Here is a 24,969-nt window from a genome sequence, read left to right on the forward strand (position 1 = left end):
TCTAGATTCCACATATAAATGGTATCACGTGATGTTTGTCTTTCTGTCTGACTTACTTAGTATGATAATCTCTGGGCCCACCCATGTTACTGCAAATGGCATCATTTCATTCTTTTTTATGGTAAAATATACACAGCATAGAAATTACCATTTCTACCTGCTAAGTGTACTGTTCACTGGCATTGAGTACATTCACAGTGTGCATCCATCACTATTAACTATTTCCAGAATTTTTTCATTTTCCCAAACTGAAACCGTACCTATTAAACATGGACTTCCCATTCTTCCTTCACCCCCAGGTCCACTGGCAACCACTACTCCACTATTGTGTATCTATAAATTTGACTACCCTGGGAACCTATATCAGGGGAATCACATAGTATTTATCCTTTTGTGACTGACCTGTTTTGCTCAGCATAATATCTTCAAGGTTTTACCATGTTGTATGAGGTGTCAAAATTCCCTCCTTTTTTTTTTTTTTTTAAGGCTGAATGATGTCCCTTTCTATGTATACACCACACTTTGTTTATCTTTCAGTGGACACTTGGGTTCCTTCTATTGGTCTTTGGTGTCTGGAGGACCAGGGTTGGGTCTCCTGGCAGAGCCTGGCACACAGAAGGTAATGTTCGACTGTCAGAGTTTTTGAGTTATTTTCCTGGGACTTGAGCACAGGAAGTGAAAGAGGCCGCCACCACCCTGAGGAGGAAGCCAGGGAAATTCAAGGCAAAAAGTGCGAAGAGGAGCTTTCCACCGGTCCCACTGCCTCTGCTCCTCACCCTCCAGGCTCTCCTTCCCATGCCCGCCAATCCAAAGACCATTTCAATCCATTTTCAGACCTTCGGTGGCTCGCTGATATCCTCAGGATGCAGTTCAAGATTTTGATGATGGTCCAGAAAACCCTGCCTGCCAGCCCCATTCTGTCTCCATCCTCATCTCTTAGCACTCCTCACACCAACTGAATTCAGCGTCTTCTCAGTCATAAAGCATATCACATAAAGTTGCACATGGTACGTGCAACTCTGGCTGCCTGGAACACTCCTGTTGGGGCTAACTCCTCTTTATCCTCAGAGTCTGTGTCTGTCATGTGAACCCTTGCCTCGCTGGTTGAGGGTTCAGTGATAAAAAGCATGTTTTCAGCTGCAAGTAACGGGAGCCTTGATATACCATGGTTAATCAGAAAGGATTGCTTTTGTTGTCATCCCAACAAACAGAAGACGTCTAGTGTGGGCTAATCCAGTGGTTCAGGAAGACCATCCAGGGTCCAGAGAGCCCCCATCTCTCCTCTCTCCCAGCCTCCGGTGATCAGCTCGTCCTCTGGGCCTGGCTGACCTCCTGGTGCCGAGATGCTGGCAGCGGCTCCTGATGGCAAGGGTCCAGACTTGTGTCCCTCTTTAGACACAAAGAAAACATTCTCCGCAGCCCCCTGTCAGGTATCCCTGAACACCTCATTGGCCAGAATGATGTCACATGCCCTTAATCCAGCTGGTCACGTGGCCCAGGGAATGAGATCAGGTTGAATATTCAGGCAGTCAGGGGGAAGGATCCATCACAGTGCTGTCTGAAGCTTGAACAAAATCACTGTCTTTTAGCAAGGATGGAGTGCAGAAGTGGCCCTGTCTTAGTCTCTCTCTCCTCTGTATCCCCAGTACCTAACCAGTGCTTGGTACACAGTAGGCATTTAATAATTATTTGTTAAAAGAAGTCACAAGCCCAAAGGGAGGATGTGGCCATCCTGGACGCTGCTCCAGGCAGCATGAACATGTGGCCACCAGACGCAGGCTCCATGGTGGGTGAGATGCAGTCCTTTGAGTGTTTTTGTCACACGACGTCCCTCAGGATCACCCATTCCCTGAATAGTTGTTCTACACTCACCAAAACACTTCATTGTGAAAGCAGAAATACAAACCACCATTATACCTCACTAATACTCATGAGGGGCATGAAGGCATGCCAAAGGAAACGGGCTACCATTTCTTACCTAACATGTTGGCAGAAATGAAACACCTGGATGGCACCTAGTACTGGCGAGGGTTTGGGAAAACAGGCGCTTGCATTCACTATTCATTAGAATTTATGTTGGTACAGACTTAGGGGAAAGCGGTTTGATGCTAGTCCTTCAAAATGGGTGTAAGAGTGAGGCTTTGGCCCCAGCAGTTTCTCCAGCTAGGAACACAGCCTTTAGAAATCTACATGAGGCTGTGCAAAGATAGATTTGCAGGAACATCCGTGGCGAGTGTCATTCATAATATCAAAAGACTGGAATCATTTGAAATATCTAGGGCTTCCCTGATGGCTCAAATGGTAAAGAATCTGCCTGCAGTGCAGGACGCCTGGGTTCGATCCCTGGGTTGGGAAGATCCCCTGGAATAGGAAATGGCAACCCACTCCAGTATTCTTGCCTGGGAAGTCCCATGGACAGTTACCTTGAGCAACAGTTACATGAGGCTCAAGGTCCAATATCTATGTGGGTACTGGCCAGGGAAATACAGGATAACTTTACACCAATAAATTCAATGCCATTAAAAAAACAAAGTAGATACCACACTTAATCTTAGCCCAAAGTCTGAGAAACAGTAGTGTCTCTAGTTAACAATATGGTGTTGCCGACTTCAAAGTTTGTTAAGAAGGTAGCTGTCATGTCAAGTACACACAGACACATCCAGGAAGCTGTGAAGTGCTGGATATGTCCTTTTATAAACATTTTAGAAAACGTATCTATTTGAGGATTTCCCTTGGTGGTCCAGTGATTAAGAATCTGCCTGAATATGTAGGAGACATGGGTTCCATTCCTGGTCCAGGAAGATTCCACATGCTTCCCGGCAGCTACGCTCATGAGCCCTAGAACCTGTGCTCAGCCATAAGAGAAGTCACCACCATGAGAAACCTGTACCCCAAAACTAGAGAGTAGTCCCCACTTGCCGCAGCTAGAGAAAGCTCTATCACAGCAATGCAGACCCGGTGCAGGCGAAAATAAATAAATAAAATTTTAAAAAATTCATTTGTATTTGCTTACTAGTTTGGCTGTACCCTATCTTAGCTGCTGTACATGCGGGCTCTTTAGCTGTGTCATATGAACCCTTAGTTTCAGATCGTGGGATCTAGTTCCTCCACCAGGGGTCCAACACAGGCCCCTTTCCTTGGAAGTGCAGAGTCTTAACCACTGAACCACCAAGGAAGTCCCTGGATATGTTTATTATCTTGAGAGTTTGCATATGTCCAAACTCATCAAAATGTACACATTAAACATGTGCATTTATTTGCAAATCAATTTTACCTCAATAAAGAATTTTTTTTTTTAAAAGAAAAACCAGCTAAGTAGATCTACATGTACTGAAAGATGCCTTTGGCTGACTGCTAAGTGAGAAAAACAAGTTGCAATTTCTATATTTGTCTTATAAGTATATGCTTTATATTTACTTGGTAGAAATAATTCTGAAAAATTTAACGAAACTGAAGTGTCTCAGTATTTGTTAAGGTGATGATAGCTGATGTAACTAACTGCCAAAGCTGCCTGGCACGCAAAGTAGAACTTTATTTCTAGCTCATCACGTCAAATACAAGTCCCAACCCATGCACCTCTTTCCAATTTGTGGAGACTTATTATAACAGGAAATGAGTATACTGAGCATCCTGCCTAAAGAACCCACCAGGATTGTTTGGTGACATCTCCCCCTGAATCTAACCATCGTCTCTGGTGGTGAAGTCAGATGACCTGGACTGGAGTCTTGGTCTCACCATGGGAACAAGTCACTCATTCCTCTGGGCCTCATTTCTCTCATCTCTAAGGTGGGGATGGGGTGCTTGTAGGGTTGTTGTGGGTAACCAAGGACATCATTTTTGTATAACACGTAGAATACGCTCCCTAAATAATGAGCAGTAACAATGGACACAGATTTCCCTGGTGGCTCAGTGGTAGAGAATTCGCCTGTCAATGCAGGAGACGAGGGTTCGATCCCTGGGTCAGGAAGATCCTCTCGAGAAGGAAACGGCAACCCACTCCAGTATTCTTGCTTGGAGAATCCCATGGACAGTGGAGCCTGGTGGGCTACAGTCCACAGGATGATCTACATATTGACATAAAGTGATCATTTTTCAGAATGTCCTCACGTACCCCCTAATGTTAGTTGAGACTACTCCAACTTGATGGCATCTCTTTTCAAATCCATATGCTTTGGGAGGCACGGAATCTCCCATCACCCCGTCTTTCTGAAGTGGGGAGGCCTGTTTATCTCTTGCTGCTTGAGACAATGGTCCTCAGGGTGGCCGAAACACTTCATCTACTTAATGCTTAATAACCCACATGAAACGGATGAAACTTCCTGGTGGAGAAGATGGGGTTTTAGCCATCAAAGGGGGCTGCCCTTCTCCAGGCTTGGGGCCCCTCCCATGCTTCAGTACCAGGTGGTCAGTAAGGAGTGTAAATTCCTTTTATTTCCAGGCACAACTCAGCCCTGAGTGGGAGAGGCTGGGATTTGGGGTTTCGCTGGGAAAGCCCAGTACCATTTTGGTACTAATGATTGTTGTTATTGATCATTTCTGGGTAAGGAGTGTTTATGGTTGCCGTCCCTTGAACCTGGGCAAAGGGCCGGGGGTGGCCCTCATAAGCGGTTTACATCTGGCTTGAGTACAGTCACCCACTGTTTCTATTTCATTGAAACCTACTCCAGACTGAAGTTTGATGAGACACAGACCTTTTCATGAAGGTCTCATGAAGCCGGAGGATGAGGTCTTGTTGTTTACAGCCATTTTGTCCTCTTTGTTACTGGGAAAAAAGCTGCAGGCACTCAGCAAGGCTTTACATCTATCTAACGTGTCCTCCGTTTGATCTACATGCTGACATAAAGTGATCATTTTTTTAGAATATCCTCACTTACCCCCTAATGTTGGTTGAGATCACTCCAACTTGATGGCATCTCTTTTCAAATCCACATGCTTTGTTTCTAGTCCATGGGGTCACAGAAAGTCGACACGACTGAGCAACTGAACTGATCTTCTCATTGTAGAAAATATGACAAATATAAAAATACAAAGCAAGTAGAAAGAAAAACAAAAAATCACCAGTGTGCCACTTCTGTTAATATTTTGCTCTTTTCTTCTTCCAGTGTATTTCTTGATATTAATAGTAGCCTTATCCAGTATTGTTAATTAATGAGTAAGGTTAATTAACTAATAATATATAAAAATATAAATTAATATTAATTTTATGGTGCATGTACTATTTTATGAGCTTCCTTCACTTGAAATGATCCATTTTAAGGTGCCTCCTTAGTGTTCAGATTACCTGTGGTCTCAGAAGGTGGGTGGGGATGCTTGCATGGTGTCCTGCTAGCTCGAGAGAATAGAGAGAACAGATTGGCCTGAATTTTTCTGATCATATGCTTGTTTCAAAATTTTTAAACATAATAGAGATGTGCGTGCATGTGTGCTAGGTTACTTCAGTCACGTCCAGCTTCTAGGGACCCGATGGACTACTGTAGCCCTCCAGGCTCCTCTGTCCATGGGGATTCTCCAGGCAAGAATACTGGAGTAGGTTGCCATTTCCTCCTCCAGAGGATCTTCCTGACCCAGGCATCAAACCGCAGTCTCTTATGTCTCCTGCATTGGCGGGAGTGTTCTTTACCACTAGTGCCACCTGGGAAGCCCCTGATAGAAATGTATATCTTGGATATACAAAATCCTTGTAATCCTGAACCTCAGAAATAATCACCACTGCGTGGTATATGTTGTCTTCAGATTTATCTATCCAACTACAAAAATTTACAAGGATGTATTAAAGTATTACTTAATGAAAAGTGTGGTCTTGCTGTCTATAGAATTGTGTGACTTCTACCTCATAATAAATGTCATTTCGACAGCACATGTGAATCTCTCTCCTTTTTAAAAACAAAACAAAGCAATTTATTTATTTGGCTGCACAAGGTCTTAGTTGGAGCATGTAGGTTTTTTTTTTTCTAGTTGTGGCTTGCAGCGTCTTCCCTTATGGCTCAGATGGTAAAGAATCTGCCTGAAATTCAGGAGACCTGGGTTTGATCCCTGGGTTTGATCCCTGGGAAGATCCCCTGGAGAAGGAAATGGCAACCCACTCCAGTATTCTTGCCTGTAGAATTCCATGGACAGAGGGGCCTGGTGGGCTACAAACTGTGGGGTGGCAAAGAGTCGGGCATGACTTAGGGACTAACACTTTCACTTTCATGCAGCAACTTTCGTTGGGCACTCAAACTCTTAGCTGCTGCACGTGGGATCTAGTTCCTTGGCCAGGGATCGAACTTGGGCCCCCTGAATTGGGAGCGGGGAGTCTTAGCCATTGGACCATCAGGGAAGTCCCCTTTCTTTCTTTTCCATGGCTTCCTAGAATTTGGTTGTTTGGGTGTGATGTAATGCAGTCATTTAACCCCCTATCAACCATGTTTGGGTTTTAGAACTGTTTTCTGTGCTTTAATGTTGTAATGACCATTCTTTCACCAGAACATTTTTTGCACAAGTGTGGAATTTCTGTTTGAGGAATTCCCACAAATGGTTTGTGAATTTGAGATGTGAACAGTAACTGCCAAACTATCGTCACGGAAAGACTGGAGCAATTTGTGTTTTCATCGGCTGTCTGTTTTAGCCCCACCCTTGTCATCATAGGACATTATAATCTTCAAGAAGTGTTATCAATTGGATAAATTTTATGTCCTTGAATTACTATGGTTTTCTTAGCATTTCTTTGCCAATTAGTGAAGTTAGGTTGAATGTCTTCTAATGCAGACATTGGGTACTTTCATTTACTCTTCTGTGATCATGTATTCATGTCCTTTGAATAAGAACTTTGAGTCCTTGTTTATTAGGGATAATAATCCTTTGCTTGTTACCTGTTGTAAATGTTGTTGTCTGTTACTTGGCTGTTTTATGACCATCTGTTAATTACACCTAGTAGTTTTTGAGTGTTTACAAATACTATTTACTAAGAAAACTGCTTTACATGAATTATCTGATTCAATTCTTTCAACAAATTGTTGATCTTGGTACTGTTATTATCACTCCTATTGAATACATGAAGAAATTGAGGCCCAGAAGTTTGTCACCTGGAGAAAAGGAGATGAAGCCCGGGTTTGAACCCAGACCCCTCCTCATGGTCTCTATTCCAGAACATCATCTATGTGGTTATTTTTGCTTCGTCCAGGGGTGAACCCTGAGAGGGGATTTGAGGGCAGCTTATTTGGGATGTGCAGGAAAGGGTAAGGGGGCGGGGAAACGAGATAAGGTCGGAAGGACACTGACACAGATCGCATTACCGAGCAGGTGGCCGCTGTGCACAGCTGGCCTCCATCGACTGGGAGGCTCCTGGGGGACTGGGTAATACACGACCCAGACCCATGAGAGGGGCGGCGAGCCGGGTATTTATCCATCAGTTCCTTGTAGCACTGACTGAAGTCAGCCCCCCGAGGACATTAGGACATTAACTCGCTGCCACTTCAGACCTCCCCCAAGCACTGTTTTCCCTGCAAATGGTGGGAAACCTCAGGCAGAGAAGCACAGAGACTCACTGAACAAAGCTGCAAGTCAGGGTGTATGGGGTATGGGCAGGAGAAGAAGGATCTGCCGCAGTAGCCAAGTTTCTCTCTCTCTTTTTTTTAACAGGGTCACTTTTGATTAAAGCTTATACAATAAAGGCCAGTCCTTTTCTTCCCATGCAACATTGTAAATTCCTCCCAATTTTAGCCAACCCCTCTATCATATCACCCCGTGTCCAGCGTGTTACATGGGAAGGAATTTCATCTTTCTTACTCTGGGAACTTTGCCTTCCGAGGTCCAGGAGGCCAGCCCAGCAGCTAAGCCCTGGGGACACTTTGCTCACGAGCCTGACGTCTTGGCTGAATGCCCGGGTGGGGGACGGGGCAGCCTTGGTGCCTGTGGCCGTCATCAGTCTGGATCCAAATGCTGAGGGAGGGAGACTGGCTTTCCTCGGCCTCAGCCCCTCTCCTTGTGGGGACACCCTCACCATCTCCTTTTCTCTCTTCACCTACAAGTCAAAATATTCTCCCTGCTGAGATGCTGAAAGAAGAGGGCCAGTTGCTGGGTCTTAGTCTGTTTGTGGCTTTGAAGGTGGGGAGTAGCCACACTGCATTTGTTGAGAAAGCTTTGGTTAACGCTGGTGATGTAGACAGCTCCCTAGAGCAGAAACGGGGATGGTGGGTGGGCCTGGGGGGCTCCAACAACACCCCTTCCCAATTCACAGGGTGACAGAGCCTGCATGGTGGTACCCAGGGGGCTGGGGGTGGGGGGTGGTGCCCTCAGCTGCCCTACCTTTCCCCTTCATCTCCCTCAGAGAGGCCTTCCCAGGACCACCCATCTCACCTGCCTCTCCCATCCCAAGACCCTCTTGAACGCTTCCTCCTGTTTCTAAATTTTTTTTCATACAACTTATCACCACTGTAAACTACTGGCTTTCTTTATCATTGTCGTTCTTGTGCGTGTGTGTCTGTATGTGGTTGCACATGTGTGCACGCAGCTCTGGCACGGGGGAGGGAGTAAAGATGCGTCTTCCGAGAACATCTGTCCCTAGGGCTCAGGCCTGGACCAGGCGCACAGTAGCCTGACCTCTGTTGGAGGGGTCTGGGAGCCAGGGGTCCAGGTCTCTGGTCTGGACTCAGCTTTGGGGTTACGGGCGGGCCTGTAAGTCCCGCCTGGCATGGTCAGGGACCCCCAGGGCCAACTCTGAGAAGGAGATGTGTGTGCAGGGCACAGTCAGGCAGTGATTCGGGATCTGGGCTGTAGGATGGGAGGGAGAAAGCAGGGGTGGGATGCAGTGGGTACCACCCCCCAGGTCACCCCGAAGATGGGCGGCCTTCCCCACGATATCAAGAGGGGGGCTGAGGAGCAGAATTTCATTGCTTTCACTTAATTCACTCATCTAGAAATATCTGTCGCGCACTTTCTATGTGCCTGGAGCAGGGGATGTGGTCCTTGCCTACGTGAGTGCCCATCTTCTTGGGGGAGACGGACAATCACCAAGTTGGTGTATAGGGTCTGTTTGGGTGTTGGTCTCCGCCATGAAGAGGAGAGAAGAGAGTGACAGGGCTGGGGAATTCTTTCAGATGCTGAGCAGAGGGAAGGAGGAGGTACAGAAGCAGGACGTGCTCCGGGCCACCGGCGAGAGGGAGGGCACAGGGAATGCTTTGGGCTGAGATCACGAGGGGATGTGAAGGAACAGGAGTAACTTTTTAAGGAACACGCTGAGCAGATGGAGGTGTTTTGACTGGGTCACTTGTAAATCACCCATTAAATGTTGTGCTTAAAGATAATCATAAAGGGCCTGGCGGTGGGGGGGAGGGGGGAGGCGGGGGGAGAATCAGATGTGGTTTGGATTCCAGCTTCTTAACCCACTAACTATTGCTCAGCTGATCCTGTTATCTCCTGGAACCTCAGTCTCCTCGTCTGCAAAACTAATAAGAAGAAAGGACACAAATGATCCTCATCTGGAATGACAGTAGATACATTTAGATACAAAAAGTTCTCTGAAAGGCAAAAACAGCAAAAATGGATTCAAGGGGGAAGAGAATATTTTAATGCCTTTAATCCCTGAAAGAAGTTAAAAGAAAAAATCTGATTCTGAGCCCTGTTTCTGGCACATGGTAGGTGTCTAATACACACAGCCATTATCATTCACTTATTCCAAACAGTGATGTCAATATTTCATCATCTTCAGAAACACCTTACATTATAAGAAAAAAAAAATCTGTTTCACCATTAAACTCTCTTCTATACCTACTTCCACCCCCACTAGCATCCAAAGACATCATCTACTTTATCTATTAGGCTTGACACAAAAGACTTTCACTTGTTACTAAAAATATGCTGCTTGCTCGCTTTGGGAGAGGATGCCCAGAGGAATGTGCTGCAGGTTTAGACTGCCTATAAGTACAGACAAGAGGTTTGTGTGCAGAAGCCGGAAGGGTAGCTCATACGTTCCTGCAGCTCCCCACGTCCCACGTGACAGTGACCCAGCAAGGCTCCGTGTTCGGGGATGCGGCCGGGACACGGCGCCACGGCCAGGCTCTGAATGCATTAGCAGTGACCCAGAGTCAGTGGCGTCCAAAAGGACCTCTTCTCTGTCGATCTCGCCAAGATATTCATTTCAAAGACGGCCCTGGCTCCTTCCGGCGGCGGTTCCCGTCGGTCACGTGCCTCCCCTTACGGGGCTGTGTTGCACAACTGGCTTTCCAAGCAGGGGTCAGGTCTTGTCTGTTTCCTGTCACAGCCTTGCCCAATTGAGGGAAGTTGTTCCAAGGCTGGGCCACGGGCCTTCGATGTGGAGAGCAGGTGGCGCGTGTCTGCTGGACCGAGGGGAGGTTGCTCGGAGATGGGAGGGGCTCCTGGGGGACCACCTGGCCCCGGGCAAGGGGCACCAGAGGGGTGACCCGGGGCGGGGGCCGTGGGAGTTCGGGGGTGGGGAGAGAGCCTTCAGATCACACCCTGGGGACCGCTCAAAGCTGGGGTCCAGGGACCTGCGGATCAGAGAGAGACTCGAAGAACTGCAGGGGCGCCAGGGAACCCGTCCAGTTTCATCCAACTTCCCATTTGTCAGATGGGAAAACTGAGGCCCAGGGAGAGAAGAGGGAGTTGGCCGACGCAGCACAGCAGGTTCTCTCCGGCCTCCTCCCACGGATGGGGACAGATGCCACCCGGGGCCTGGGCCACCTCCGTGGCCTGCAGGGATGCTCGGCTCAGGGGGCGGCAGAGTGAACCTGGGAACGCGGGTCACTGCGCGGAGGAGGCTGGAAAGGCCCCCTGGTGGGCGTCGTCCTCGGAAGAGGGGGACCGCGGGTTGTGATCCTGGAGCAGCATAGTGGGGGGCTGGCTGTCCCACGGACTCCTATTCAAAATGGGGAGGGGCTACGTGGAGAGGGTCCCCAAGGGTACTTCCCAGCCCTGCACTCTTTTCTGGACAACGTCACAAAGCCTGCAATGCCACGAGCCACACTCTTTTTAGGGGCTTCTCAGCCTTTCTGTTTTCAGTGCGATATCCCAGGGGAACAGAACACCCCCCCCCCGCCCAGACTCTTGGTGAATTCCGGTTGTGCCAGTGAGGCCCTAAACACTTCTCCCCTCGTTTCCTGGCGGGGGGAGCAGCCATCAAGTGGGCCTGCCTCTGCCCACCTCCCAGGGTAGTCTGAAGGATCACTCAAGATAATGGCAGGAAAGTGCTTTGGGAACCGAGGTGCAGTGCCTGCCTAAGAGGTGGTTCTAGTTAATGATTTATGCCTGGTGGGGGGGGGCCGTGTTTCCTGGCAGGAAGTTGGCAGGAGGGAAGGAGACCACAGTGAGAGATAGGAAAGCTGGAAGCCAGCGGCCGAGTTTCCCAGGGGGTCAATCTGGACAGTTTCCTCGGGCAGGGTCTCTCTCAGGGGGCCTCGATTTCCAGCTCCCACCCAGCAGAGAGAGGCTACACACCCAGCTGCACACCCAAGTTTCCCAGGGGGTCAACCTGGACAGTTTGCTTGGGCACGGTCTGTCTTGGGGGGCCCTCGATTTCCGGCTCCCACCCAGCAGAGAGAGAGGCTACACACCCAGCAGCCTCTCTCTGTTCGGTTTATTTTATAAATATTTACTGAGCACTTCCCTACCTCCCCGCCCACCAGGCTCCAGCCCAGCACCGGCCTCAGGGCTGAGAACAGGGTTAGGAGCAAAGCCAGGCTCAGCTCCTGACCTTACGGGGCAAAGCCTGGTGGGGAGACACACGGCAAACAGGAAATAGAAACACAAACCGTATGTGAGTATCACGATTCTTGTCATTGCTGTGAACATCCAGCTGTCTCCTTCACATCTCCCTGGGATGTCTAAAGGCGTCTCTAACTTAACTTGTCTGAAGCCAAGCACTTCATTTCACTCTCCCCCAGGCTTACGAAATGCCGTCTGTCGGGTCACGAAAGCCAGAAAGCACCCTTGTCTCTCCCCGTCTCAGTCATCAGCTCCTCTAGCAGCCCTGTCGCCCCTGTTCCCTACAGCTCTCTTCAGGCAGCCCGCTTCTCTTACCATCCCCCGCGCCTCCCTCCGGGTGACAGCATCGCTCATCCTGATCATTGCACAGCCTCCTAGCCAGTCTCCCTGCTGCCTGCCTCTCTCCCAGCTCATCCCCATCCACCCTTTATTCAGAGTAAAGTGTTCAAAGCGCAAGTGTTAGTCACTCAGTCACGTCTGACTCTTTGTGACCCCATGGACTGTAGCCTGCCAGGCTCCTCTGTCCATGGGATTCTCCAGCCAAGAATACTGGAGTGGGTGGCTATTCCCTTCTCCAGGGCATCTTCCCGACCCAGGGATCGAACCCGGGTCTCCTGCATTGCAGGCGGATTCTTTACCGTCTGAGCCACCGGGGAAGCCCATTCAGAGTAAAATATGTTACTAACACATAAATTGGATCCCATCAACCCTCCTGCCTTATAACCTTCCCCTGGATCCCTGGTGCTTTCAGAATGAGACCCAAGCTTCGCACCCTGGTCACAAAACCCTGTGTGACCTGGCCCACCTCCCAGACCTTGTTGGTGCCTCCCCCTGCTCCCTCATGGAGCTCCAGCCTCCTGTTGTGGCCTTTTGTCTCTTCTGGTGGCAATGCTGAGATCCTGCTGACCTTGGGGCCTTTGCACCTGCTGTCCCCTCTGCCTGAAACAGCCCTTTCTCCAGAGCTTCACCAGGCTGGTTCCTTCCCTTCCCGTGGGCTCAGCCTAAATGCTGCCTCTTCCGAGAGGCAGCCCCCTCCATAGCCTCCTTTCTGTCAAGTGCATCCCCAGCCTGTTCGCTCCCATCACAGGGGTGTTGCCGCTGGTCATCCTGCTTTCCTTTGCTGGCTTGTCGCAAGTACAGGGACCTTGTCTGAAGGGCTTGCTGGGCAAACTTCATGGCCAGCAAATGCTGTTAGGTGTGTGCTCAGTCGATCAGTCGTGTCTGACTCATGGGCTGTAGCCCCTCAGACTCCTCTGCCCATGGAATTTTCCAGGCAAGAATACTGGAGTGGGTTGCCACTTGCTCCTCCAGGGGATCTTCCCCACCCAGGGATCGAATCCATGTCTGCTGCTTTGGCAGGAGGATTCTTTGCCATTAGCGCCACCTGGGAAGCCCCCAGCATTTGATATTCCCCCAATAAACTTCTGTTAACTAAATGCAGGAAAGAGTTCCCTCACCACTCCCATCCCAGAAGAGGTAAATACGTTCTAGGGATGCCCCCACTCCAAGAACTGGCATGGTGTGGGCACTGCCAGGCCCTCTTCCCTCTTTCTAGTGTCCTGGTCCTCTCGATTCCTCATGAAGAGCTGTCTAATGGATTCTTAATTTCCCGTCACTGTGGCAGGGGCATAGGCATCAGGATTTTCATACATCTGTTCATTCATGCCTGTGTTTATTCTGAACTTCCCGGCCACCTGAAGTCAGAAGGCCTGGGCCTAGATGTGACCCCTGCCACCAACCCACTGTGTCACTTTCGTCAGATCTCGGCTGCACCCTGGGCTCAGTTTGTTCCCGTGCTGAAGCGAAGGTGGGGGTGGTGGACCGATGGACAAGCTCCTCACTGCCATCAGAAAGGCCTTGGGAATGCGGTCCAGCTGGGGTCCGGGTGGGCTACGGGATGCCCGACTCCAAGCTGGAGCAAAACTTGAGTCTTGGCTTCACAGAGAGGAGAGGGCTGTTGGTTTCCTGCTGGCCTGTGGTCTGTGTCCAGCCCCAGCTGGTGTCTGGGAATGGAGGGAAGCGGGACAGGAAGTGAAATCTGGGTCACCAGCCCACCCAGTCTCCCCACTCCACCACCCACGTTCCCAGGCTCGCTCTGCCTGCCTCTGAACCGAGCCTCCTCACAGACCACGGCGGTGGCCCAGGCCCCGTGCAGTCTCTGCCGCCGTCGAGGGGAGGAGCAGGGAACACGGGCAGGAGGTCGAGCCTACTTCCCAGAAGAGGCCCCGCAGCTCTTCCCGAGCAAACAGAATGCAGAGAAGCCAGCGTTCCCAAGTTCAAGGCCAAGGCAGGGCGGAGGTCCCCGCAGAGGTGGGTCTGAGGCTGGGGTATGGTGGGAACAATGATGTGCTTTTGGCAGGCCCAGAAGATTTTTCCTTTCTGGCACTTTAGGCGGATGCCTTCCCCCTCCCCCACCTCCTGCAGGGAACTTCCTCAGGCCAAGGACCAGCAAAATCTGGACGAATCTGCCTGGAAGCTGATTTCCCTGGTTTCTGTCCCAGAGGTCAGCTCTGTATCCCCACTCTGATCCCAATACAACAAAACGGGATAGATGAATTCCCCTGATGTTCTAGGCGCAGGCAAGTGTTTTCCACGGTATGAACCTCTCTTTCCCACAGACTTGATCTCACAAACTTCCCCCTTTCAGAGACAAGTGGTTTATGAAGCTAATTCATACTAATATGTGAACAACTGCCTGCTGACTTTCACCTGCCCTGTGTATTTGACTATGAACTCCTGGAGCACAGAGACTGTTTTATTCCTCTTCATGGTTGCAGTGCCAAGTACAAGGCTTGGTACAGAGTTGGTGTTGTGTGGATAATCATAAAGAAGACAGGAATAATAAATCATAACAGCCAACAATTACTAAATGTTTTCTAAATGCCACACAATCAGGTAAGGGTTTTATGTATGTTACCTTATCTCATCTTCACTTTGTATGATAGGTACTGTACTTATTCCCATTTTTACAGAGGAGGAAACTGAGGCTCGGGGAGGTGAAATAACTTATCCAGGAATCTAAAGTGGTGGAGGTAATGTTCAAATCAAGGCAACCTGACTCCCAAATGCACATTCTTAATGGAGTAAGCTAGGTAATTCAGACCAAGGTTAATTAGGCTCGATCTGAAGTTCTTCTTTTATAAAACACTCAACACCTCTTCCCAAATGTCTCTAATGATGAATTTTAGGCTTCCATGAGTGTGGGTGTTTTTTTTTTTTTTTTCAGGAAGTCCCCAAATCCCAATCAGAGTGATTCGGGAGAGGACCGGAAGATGTCAATGGATGTGGTTTTCCTTCCTACCTTCTCCTGCTCCCACCTGTCTAGTGAAAATATAGGAGCCCCTGGGATGCCCAGCTTCAGGGCGGGCCTGGAGAAGACTCAGGGAAGCCAAGCCTTTGCTGGAGGGCAGGGAGCCTCACTTTGGGATCTCTTGAAGCCCCTATTTTTCAGAGGTCCCCTGTTTGCCCTTCTCATGGCTCACGGCTCCTCAGCGAGCGGGCTTACTCTGCACAGGTGTTCGTCTCTCCCATCAGACGGCGCATTCCACAAGACCAGGATCTGTAGTTCTGCAGGGGGTCCCCAGGCAGGAACACAGGGCCTGCTGCTATTTGTTGGGAGCTGGCCCTGAAGCCCAGTGGTCCCTCCCAAATCCAGCCCTCTCTGCAGCCTCAAAGCTGGGAGGAAGATCATAGCCAGGATGGCCTTCGCCTAGACTTCTCGTTGAAAGCGAAGCCCTCAGAGAAGAGACACAGCTGCAGGACACGTGTACCTGCAGAGACTGCCACCAGCCACTCGCCACAGCCTCCATGCTCATCTCCATCACCCGGGTCCTGGCTCCCCTCCTCCAGGAAGCCCTCCCTGGTGAGCCCCACCCACATGCCCTGTTATACTGCTCGCTTGGGTTCCAGGAAGCTCGGGGCGATCACAGCTCTGGGGAGAAGACCAGAGAGCAAGACTCAGGCATCTCTAGAGTTCAGAACTGGACTTTCAGTTCCAGATCATGGTTTCTGTCCTCTTCTTCCCTCTTCTTTTTACGAAGAGACTCTCTCAGTCATCCTTGCTTTTCTTTTTCTCCCTTCTTGTCTCTTCTTGCCTTATTCCCTTCTTCCTTCCATCTCCCCCTCATTTTCTTCCTTCACTCCAGCACTGTTTCACGGAAGACTTGAGGCCACTTTTGCCTTCAGCCCACCTCCAGACCGCTGGGCGTTCAGACCGGCCCGAGGTCTGCTCACTGGGTTGCGTAGCACAGCGCCAGCCTAGGGTGCTGTGGGCCTTCCTCTGGGCTGAGTGTCGGGGCAGGGTGGCCTCGCCGATACACCCAGTAGCCCCACCCTCATCAGCCACCCTGCTGGGCCAGCACTGGAAGCAAGACACCGCCCCCCCCACCTCCCGCCACACACACACACAACTTCCTCGCTGCAAGCACAGGAAGGAGTCCGGGGGCCGAGGACAGAGCCCTGGAGTAGGCGTCTCAAGACTGCAGTCCCTGAGTGCGTGGCCCCAGCGGTATCCCCAGGCACAGCTTGCATCCAGCAAATGCTTGTTGAGTGACTGAATGAAAGCCGCAGACTGAAGTCCTGGCTGGCTGCCTCATTTCAGGGACACCCCTTCACCTCTCTGAGCCTCAGGACCCTTGGTTAAAATGAGGAGGAATTGCCCAACTCTGTCCACCCCCTCGAGGCAGCTGGGAGGAGCAGGTGTGATGGGGCCTCCAGCAGTAAAGCCCAGGCTGGCAGGCTGTGTGGGTGATGGTGGCCTGTGCGGGGCCCCTTCTTTGGGGCTGGAAGGGGCTCGAATGCTCTGGGCTGAGCGATCCTGAGGAAGTGATCTGAGGAGCATGAGAGAACTTAAAGGTTCTGCGAGGGGGCCCCGCCTTCCTCCCCGGCGGAATCCTAGCAGGGTCTGCCCACCATGCCCCAGCCATTCTTCAGCACCAAGCCTCCCTCTGCCCCGGCCCGCCCAGCGCAGGCAGCCCAGTGCCACCAGGCGGGTCCTTATGAACTGGGCTTTCAAGGGGAGCTGGTCTAAGGAGAGACTGAGCCAGCAGCTTCCGGGGTGGGCAGGGGCTGCCTGGTGCCTCCGCCCGGGACTCAGAGCCGCTCAGCTCTGCCGTTTGCCAGCTGTATGGCCTTGGACCAGTCGCTTCACCTCTCTGAGCCGCCCCTGGCTCATTTCCCGCGTGGCAAGTACCCTTGCCTTGGCAGCTGAGTCATGAGAGTCCTCAGAAGAGGAAGGGGAACCTGGCAGGCAGAGGCGCTGGGTGATGGTGGGCGTCTGCTTGGCTCTGGGGGAGCCCATCCACGCGCCACTCCCCCTACCCCCACCCCCCGCCGCTCTTCCGGCCCAGTTCAGCCAGATGGTGGGAGCGGGGAAATGCCGCGGAGCTGCAGCTCCTGGTCTATTTTGAGAAGCCTCCTGTTTCCTCTGCTGCCTGGGGCCATGTGGTGACTGCAGGTCTCTGCTCCCGGGAGGGGCTCGGAGCCGGACCTTGTCCTTCCTCGGTGCCTCACACCCAGCCCTCTCCTCCCACGTGGCCTGAACCCCACCGTCCTGACTCCCAGCTCAGGCAGCACAGCTTCAGCCGGGAGGGGCAGAGGTCAGGTGCCCAAAGAGGGCTTTGCGGTGGGGGCTGGTCACTTGTTGGCAATATGGAGAAAGTGGGGAGCTGGGGTTGGCCCCCCCCCTCCATTGTCCGGGCTCAGCCCCTGCCTGCCCAGGCCCCTGCTTCTGCAAGCCTGCACCCCCTCCCCCACCATGGCCGTCAGCATCCTCGGGTCCCCAGCAGCAGTCATCACTGCTGGGGTTGAGCGCTGGGTGGAGTCATCTGTATTCCCATATGCGGCTTCCTCCTGAGTGACCTCAGAGGCCCGCAGAGAAACACAGCCCCCCAGAACGCTGACCTGGCCAGGAGGCCGGACAGTCCCCTGGCTTGCTGCCTGGCTGGTCTTAATTGCCCCACTCACCCCGTCAGAAACCTGGGAGCCGCCCTTGCCTCCTCTCCTGCCCCTCCTCCTCCCAGCACAGAGCTCTGACCCTGATGTGCCACATCCCTCATTTACTAGATCTGTGACCTTTCATCTCTCCGTGCCCCGATTTATTCATCTGTGAAAAGGAGCTAAGGAGATCCCCCTATTCATGGGCCTGCAGGGAAGAGATATTGAGTTAATACTGGTGAAGTGCTTAGGACAGGTCTGGACACTTAATAATTGTAGCTCCTATTCCGTTCAGTTCAGTTCAGTAGCTCAGTCGTGTCCAACAGACTCTTTGTGACCCCATGGACTGCAGCATACCAGGCTTCCCTGTCCATCACCAACTCCCAGAGCTTGCTCAAACTCATGTCCGTTGAGTCGGTGACGCCATCCAACAATCTCATCTTATTATCCTCAATAAATTGCAGCTCCTATTACCTGATTGGTCCACAAAGTCTGCCCACTCCATCTCTTCTACATCACTTCCGTCTCCTCTACTGCGGTGCTGGTCCAACCTCTCCTTGAGGCGCTGCCAAGGCTTCTTGCTGGCTTTGCTGCCCCTGTTCTCCACCCCGCTAGAGCCAAGGGCATCTTTCTGAATAAAAAGTCTGATTAGCACTGTAGAGTTTTGGAATTAGATTTATTCATTCACCACCGCCCCCAAAATATTTGAGGGCCGACTCTGTGCTACAGTAGTAACCTAAACGAAGTAGGAAGCTTATGTTCTAGTGAGTGCAAGTCCCAACCCTACAACTGGGTGGCACTGGGCAAGTTTTTAAATACTTGGAACCTGAATTCTGTCATCTGCAACATGGGACTGTAGAGAACCTGCCCCATGGGCTTGCTGTGCGTGTCAGCAGAGTACTCAGCTCTTCTATCAAAGTATGTGAAATAGTTTCCAAGTGGAACCCCTGGGATGAGGATGGTAAGGATGATGTCATTCCATTCCTCATAACCTTCCAACATTCATGCTGGACTCAGGCTCTCTGTGATCTGGTCCCAGTGATGCCTTCCCCATCCCCCACCAACCCTGTCTTTAACATGGTCCTGAGGATACTTTATCTTCATCACTACTTCCCAAACGACTCAGCCCTTTCACACGCCTTACTTTTGCACGAGCCTTTCTCCTTTCTTGGAATTTCTCCCTCCCTCCCCTTCTTTTCTTAACCTCTCCCTCCTCTTTTCAGGGCTGTCCCAGTTACCTGCCCCTGCTAGGCAGAGTCTTCCCAGCCTCTCAGGACAAACCCCCCTGGATCTGGGCTCTTCTTGCCGGGTGTTCCTGCCCCCACGGTGCCCCTGCCCGTGGTGATCATCACCGCGTGGCCTCAGGTCTATTCCCTCAGCCCCTGGGCAGGAATGCATCACGCTGACCTTGTGCCCTCAGAGCCTGGCACTGGCTTGGCGTGTTGGCAATCATTAACCTTTGGCGTATGACTCGTCACTGACTTTTGATGAGTGCATTCATGGCTGCCAAGACACCTCTGATGATCAACTTCAATTTACCCAAGTGGAAGGTGGGATCAGTGTTAGAGATTCTCACCCTACTGTAAGGGAAAGACCTTGACAAATGCCATCCCCTTGACAAATGCCAGCTGCAACAGAGAAGACCTGAGAGTCTCTATGTGCGGGTGTAACGGGATATATTAGCCAGTGTAGACCACACACTCTCTGATGGTGCACACATCCTGGAAGTATGCTCCTTTCACATATAAGGTTGAGAGGCATGCTCCGGTCTGCATGTGGCTTCCTCCACACAGTGATCAGGGGACCCAAGCTCCCTCCATCTTGAGGCCCTACCATTATTTAGGTCCTTGTTGTCATCTGCACCCAATGGGCAGAAAGAGAAAGTGAGAATGTGAGGAGGTCCGGGTACTCTCAAAAGAATTGATACAGGTTGCCTCTACTCCTGTCCTGTCGCCTAAAACCCCATCACATGGCCACTCCTGAGTGAGGAAGGTGGGACCTGGGGGCTAGTGTGTGCCGCAGAAGGAGAGGAGGATGTGGATTCGGGTGAATGCTGACCATCTCTGCCAAGGCAACCACTAGTCTGATGCTAGCTCCTGTGTGTGTGCGTGGAGACCAACGGGCAGACCCCCCACCACGGAGGGAGATGGGCTCGCCCGGCCACCCCCCCGTGCTGGCATAGACACAGTCCAGACCACGCTGGACTGGAATGACTGGAGCCGTTCTTGGATCCCAGCCCTGCCTGGTCTGTTAGACGGCCCATCAGTCAGGGCTGGGGTGGCGAGAGCTCATGGAGGATGGGAGGGTGGCTCTAGGCCCAGCACCCTTCCTGGGGGCCTGGGGGCACTCAGCGTTCTAGGGTCAAATTTTACAGCCGCAGGAGCCCAGACCCTGGGAGGCTGCCCCCTCCTTTCTTGGTGGAATGGGCCGGCCTGGGTCCTGGGTAATGTCCCAGACTCTCAGGGGGTCACAGCTGCTTAGAGGACAAATCTCTGTGCCCTCCCCGTACCAGCCGGGGAGCCGAGACCAGGCCTGCCTTCACGGCCAGGCGTGCGCAGCTGCGGTTTGAAAGGCCCTTTGGAAGCTCAGCCTCCCTTTCCCCCAACACTTCCAGCCACCGGAAGCAGAACCAGTCCCCTGGCCAACCCTGCCGGGGTGAGCAGCGTGGCTGGGCCAGGACAGCTGGCATTCCAGCTGGCTCTGCGACTCCCTGCCCCGCCTCCAGCTCATTCCAACGCCTGCCCCCTCTCAGTGGTCCCACGCCAAGGTCAAGGATTTCTGGAAACCTGAGAAGAGAGGATTCCTATCGACCCTAGATGGTCCAGTGGTCCCCAGCAGGGATGTTCAGAACTCAGTGGGTGCGTTTTGTGTGACTCCAGTGACAGGCGGCCCACTGGCCAAGGATGCTGCAGATTCTGGGCTGGGCAGAAACTCTCCTGCCTCCCGTGGGGCCTCTCCACGTTCCTGCAGGGCAGTGCTTCCACACCTGAACACGCAGGGCCTGAAAACACAGGTCCCTGAGCTCCGCCCCAGCTTCCTGATTCACCGGGTCTGCAGTGAGTGTGTTTCTAACAACTCCCTGACTCTGATGGTCCGGGGACCACACTTCGAAAACCGCTGTTGTAGGGGAAAATCTGTTTTCAAGTATCTGAACCTGGAATATCATTCTGTTTGACATCTAAATACAAAGTATTTTTTGCCTTTTTATATTTGGTTCCTTTTTCCAGATTGCAATTACATTAATCTCTTTGGTACTGTTTACCAGGCATTTTTCACCAGCTCAGAAAATAGAGACCTCCCTGGCAAAGCCACAGGAAGTGTCTGAGTGGCTGATTTAATGCTCCGTGGTGGTCTGCATTTGTAGCTGGGTCATTCGCGGTCATCTCTCAAATGTGTGCCTTTGGTGTCATATCATTACTGAAATAGTTTTGAAATGTCTGTGATTTTAGTATAAAATATTTTTCTTTTGTTTCTCCTTTGTATGAGCATTAGAGCAGAGTGTGTGTTTGAGTGTGTGTGTGTGTATTCGTATTTTAGTTTAGTGAGTGGGTCGTTTTTTGTTCCCAAGAATTTCATCTTGGGAGGTAAAGGGGATGTTACTAAATATTTACTATAAAAGGCGGGGGCGGGGGGGGGGGCACTGCATCTGTCAGAGGTTAGACCACGGCTTGAGTCCCACACCCACCCTGGACAGAATGAAATACACCCCAGACAGGGAGCGCGACGCAGCACAGAGGCACTGGGAGCTTCTACCCCGGCTGTGATCCCTAGTTTCATACATTTTCCAGGCAGAGGAGAATGAACCCCCTTCAGAACTTGCAGGGCAGGGTGCCACATGTTATGGAGGAGGGAAGCGGGTGTCCTTTGTCCCATTGTTCAACAAAGACGCGCGCTCTGGAAGGTTAGGTGACCTACCATGGCTGTTGTGGCATTGGGATTCCAACCTGAGACTCTGGTTCCACAGCCACTAAGAGCTATCGTGCCTCCGTATTGGAGGATGACATCTTCCTGTCGTATATATGATTCTCTGCCCACGTGGAGGAAGGGCATGGGTGATGCTGTCAACAGAACTGTTTCAGTGCCTGTCCTCAGGGAGCTTACCTTCTTTCTGATGGAGAAGACAGCATGAATAACTCATTGCCATGTGGATGTTTTGAGGGTGGAGAGGCAAGGAGAGTGTGTCCCGGGGAACATGACCTGACCTGGGAGAGACTGGGACGGGGTGGAGAGGGCTCGTAGGAGCCAGTAAGTGAGGAGGCAGGAAGGAGAGAGTTCCACTCCCCAAGAGACGGTGGAAGGTGAGCTGTGTTTAAGAGGAAGGAGGCCAGGACCTTTGGAGCCCAGAGAGCAAGGGAGAGAATTAAGTGGGAGAGGTGGCTGGGCCAGACCTCGCAAGAACAGGATGGCCTTGGGGTGAGGTTGGTCTCGAGTCTAACAACAGTGAGAAGCCACGTGTTAGGGTTGAATCGTGTCTCTCCCTCCCCCGAAGGATGCTGAAGCCCTAACCCCCAGTACCTGTGAGTGTGAGTTTTTGCATTTATTTGTTTATTTATTTGGCTGCGTTGGGTCTCGGTTGTGGCACATGAGTTCGTTGTGGCACGTGGTCTCTGGAGCATGTGGGCTCAGCAGTGGGGCACAGGCTTAGTTGCTCCCTGGCTTGTGGCGTCTTAATTTCCTGACCAGGGATCAAACCCGCATCCCCTGACTTGCAAGGCGGATTCTTAACCACTGGACCACCAGGGAAGTCCCCTGTGAGTGTGATTTTATTGGAAATAGGCTCTTTGCAGACGATCAAGTTAAGAGGCGGTCATGAGGGTGGGCCCTCATCCAATATGACTGATTCCTTTTAAAAAGGAGAGGTTTGAACACAGAGACAGATGCAAGCAGGGGAAAGAGCTTGTAGAGACACAGGGAGGGTTGTGTGCAAGCCACGGGAGGCCAGAGGCTCCTAGAAGCCCAAGGAGAGGTGTGGGGTAGATCCTCCTTCACGGCTGGTAGAGGGGACCAGCCCTGTCTCACCCGGTCCCAGCCTCATGGCCCCCAGAACAGTGGGACGATAGAGCTCTGTCACATAAGCCCCTGGCAACTGATCCAGCATGGGTGGCTTGTAGCAGGGGATGACTGGCATGACTAGCGCTGGTGTTTTGAGACGGTCTTGCTCGGTGTGGCACAGAGAATGGACCTGTAGGGAGACCTGTCAGGAGGAGATGATCACGTTACGTTCTACTGACGGCTGATGGCCGGTCGGCGTGACTGGGGCAGGTGGGGGGACAAGGGTGGCGGTCGTGGGAGACGCTCAGAAGACAGAATTTGCAGGGCATGTCAAGGATGAGTCTCAGGATGCCGCCTTGTTAAGGGGTGGACGGCAGTGCCAGTCCATGAGATGAGGGGTGACGAGGGCGAGGTTTGAGGGTAAAGATCGTGGTGTGTGTCTGGATCTGAGGTGCTTTTAAGGCATCCAGTGGAGCTGCCGGTTCTGTCCCCCAGGAAAGTTTGGACCGGAGATAAAGACTGGGCTCTCCTTCCAAGATGTTTCCAGAAGCCTCTGCCTTGGGGACTTAGCTAGAGCGGCTTTGATGGACCTCAGTGAGGGAGACATGTGTCTTCAACAGATGTTCTCAGCCTTGGTTTCACATTATACTCGTGTGGGGAGATTTTAAAACCCCCCGTGTCCAGGCCACACCCCGGACCATTAAACTGGAATCTCTCGGGGGGGATGCAAGTGTCAGGGGGCTTTGTTTTCCTTTTGTTTTTTAGCTTAGCAGAGGGTGCCGTGTTGCAGTTTCACTGTGGGCGGGTCAGGTGAACTGTTTCTGGGAACCCCTCATGTCACTTTCTTTGGGGTTGTGGGAGTTCCGGAGAAGATTCTTTCAGTTTCCCTGCATCTTCTTTCAGGTGGGAGTGAGCAGGAGGGGCAGAGTCCAGGTGGGGTTGCCCAACGGCAAGGAATGGGAAGGGGATCCCTGACTCCACCTGCTTTTCTGTGAATTTTCAACCAAACCCCTTATCTCAGCCCACCACTCCCACTTCCAGTTGTGTTTGGCTCTTTTGCAACTTCATGAACTGAAGCCCGCCAGCCTCCTCTGCCCATGGGATTTCCCAGGTAAGAATACTGAAATGGGTTGCTATTTCCTTTTCCAGGGGATCTTCCTGACCCAGGGATCGAACCCGCATCTCCTGCGCTGGCAGGCAGGTTCTTTACCACTGAGCCACCTGTGAAGCCCTCTAGAGATCCTGGGGGCTGACAATTCCTGATCCTCTGGAGGGTTCTGCAGCGCCAATCAGGTTAAATGTCTGCTTTCCCCCAAGTGTTGGTTTTGGATCCAGCCTTCTGGGATCTAAGTCATCTACAAACTGTCTGGTTGCCGATTAGCAGCAGCCTTTTTCATGCTGTTTTTCCCTCTCCTATTCTCCCTATCCCGGTAGTTTCACAGCTTCAAAACCATCCCTTGACTATCATTTCAGTGTGGTTTGGGGGAGATTCAAAAGTAGATGGATGTGTTTAAGCTTCATCCAGCCAAGAAACGTGTGTGAACACCTTGAAATACAGATCACCTGTTGCCAGTGGATCATCAGGAAGGCTCCTGGCTGTGTGTAATAGGAAACCCAAGGAATAACGGCTAAAACAAATGTGTTGTTTATCCCACACGAGAGACTAACTTTAGCAGCTGAAGACTTTTGTTTAGGGGCTCAGCAACACTGGTGGCTGCTGTTCTTGGCATTGCCTTGTGGGGAGAGAATGTTTCCCCTTCTCCAGCACCTACAGGGGGTGGGGATGGGGGAAACTGGCAAAGGAGACGGGATGTGCTGGGTCAGCCATCCAATGGTGTCTCTACGCGCTCACCAAATCGCCACCAGCATCGCATGGTGGTTAAAAGCATGGCATTCAGAGTTAGGCAAACCTTGATTTAAATCTAGTTCTTCAGTTTCTCAACCGTTTTGAGCCTCAATTCCCCACGTGTGAAAAAGGGGTAACAGTAGGCCTCACTGAACAGGGGGTTGTGATGGTTGAGTGAAACGAAGTATGTGAACAGTTTAGCCAGGAACTGTCACAAGGCAGAGACTAAACAAATACATGTATGGATGTGAGAGCTGGACCATAAAGAAAGCTGAGCACCGAAGAATTGATGCTTTTGGACTGTGGTGTTGGAGAAGACTCTGGAGAGTCCCTTGGACTGCAAGGAGACCCAACCAGTCCATCCTAAAGGAGATCAGTCCTGGGTGTTCATTGGAAGGACTGATGCTGAAGCTGAAACGCCAATACTTTGGCCACCTGATGCAAAGAACTGACTCGGGAAAGATCCTGATGCTGGGAAAGATTGAAGACAGGAGGAG

General features: G+C 51.5%; 1 long non-coding RNA gene across 3 annotated transcripts; it reads left to right on the forward strand.

The window, feature by feature from the left end:
- The first annotated feature begins 11,674 nt into the window (after nt 1–11,674).
- Nucleotides 11,675–18,237, forward strand: LOC133054942 (uncharacterized). 3 transcript variants are annotated; one of them, XR_009692543.1, is made up of 4 exons: nt 11,675–11,752; nt 13,827–14,010; nt 14,125–14,595; nt 14,927–18,237. It is a non-coding gene; the product is annotated as an uncharacterized LOC133054942 (long non-coding RNA). The 3 variants fall into 3 exon arrangements; XR_009692544.1 differs by lacking the exon at nt 11,675–11,752 and having other exon boundaries at nt 13,800–14,010; nt 14,927–15,562; nt 18,099–18,165; XR_009692542.1 differs by lacking the exon at nt 11,675–11,752 and having other exon boundaries at nt 13,800–14,010.
- The last annotated feature ends 6,732 nt before the right edge of the window (nt 18,238–24,969 follow it).

The sequence above is a fragment of the Dama dama genome, chromosome 1 (genome assembly GCF_033118175.1).
Source record: "Dama dama isolate Ldn47 chromosome 1, ASM3311817v1, whole genome shotgun sequence".
Lineage (NCBI taxonomy): Eukaryota > Metazoa > Chordata > Mammalia > Artiodactyla > Cervidae > Dama > Dama dama.